Below are 1,207 nucleotides of genomic sequence, written 5' to 3'. Positions count from 1 at the left end.
CAATATTGCTTACAATATGCATGTTTTATATATTCTTTAAGAATTTATATATATTTTATTGTACTTTAGGTTCTGGGGTACATGTGCAGATCATAAAGGATTGTTTCATAGGTACATACATGGCAATGTGGTTTGCTGCCTCCATCCCCTCATCAACTCTATCTGGCATTTCTCCCCATATTATCCCTCCCCAACCTCCCTACTCTCTGCTGTCCCTCCTCAGTACCCCCCAAAAGACCCAGAGTGTGATGCTCCCTTCCCTGCATCCATGTGTTCTAATTGTTCAACACCCACCTATGAGTGGGAACATGTGGTATTTGATTTTCTGTTCTTTTTTTTTTTTTCCATTTATTTATTTTATTGCATTTTAGGTTTGGGGGTACATGTGAAGAACATGCAAAATTGTTGCATAGGAACACACGTGGCAGTGTGATTTGCTGCCTTCCTCCCCATCACCTACATCTGGCATTTCTCCCCTTGCTATCTCTCCCCAGCTCCCCACCCCCCACCGTCCCTCCCCTATTTCCCCCCGACTGACCCAGTGTGTAGTGCTCCCCTCCCTGTGTCCATGTGTTCTCATTGTTCAACACCCGCCTATGAGTGAGAACATGCGGTGTTTGATCTTCTGCTCTTCTGTCAGTTTGCTGAGAATGATGGTTTCCAGGTTCATCCATGTCCCTACAAAGGACCCAAACTCATCGTTTTTGATGGCTGCATAATATTCCATGGTGTATATGTGCCACATTTTCCCTATCCAGTCTATCGTCGATGGGCATTTGGGTTGGTTCCAGGTCTTTGCTATGGTAAACAGTGCTGCAATGAACATTCGTGTACACGTGTCCTTATAGTAGAACGATTTGTAATCCTTTGGATATATACCCAGTAATGGGATTGCTGGGTCAAATGGAATTTCTATTTCTAGGTCCTTGAGGAATCGCCACACTATCTTCCACAATGGTTGAACTAGTTTACACTCCCACCAACAGTGCAAAAGTGTTCCTATTTCTCCATATCCTCTCCAGCATCTGTTGTCTCCAGATTTTTTAATGTTTGCCATTCTTACCGGCGTGAGATGGTATCTCAATGTAGTTTTGATTTGCATTTCTCTGATGACCAGTGATGATGAGCATTTTTTCATATGTTTGTTGGCCTCACGTATGTCTTCTTTTGTAAAGTGTCTGTTCATATCCTTTACCCACTTTTGAAT

The sequence above is a fragment of the Sapajus apella genome, unplaced genomic scaffold (assembly GCF_009761245.1).
Source record: "Sapajus apella isolate SASKATOON/1434 unplaced genomic scaffold, GSC_monkey_1.0 scaffold103, whole genome shotgun sequence".
Lineage (NCBI taxonomy): Eukaryota > Metazoa > Chordata > Mammalia > Primates > Cebidae > Sapajus > Sapajus apella.
The sequence above is the reverse complement of the archived record's forward strand: the minus strand, read 5'-3'. Positions refer to the sequence as shown.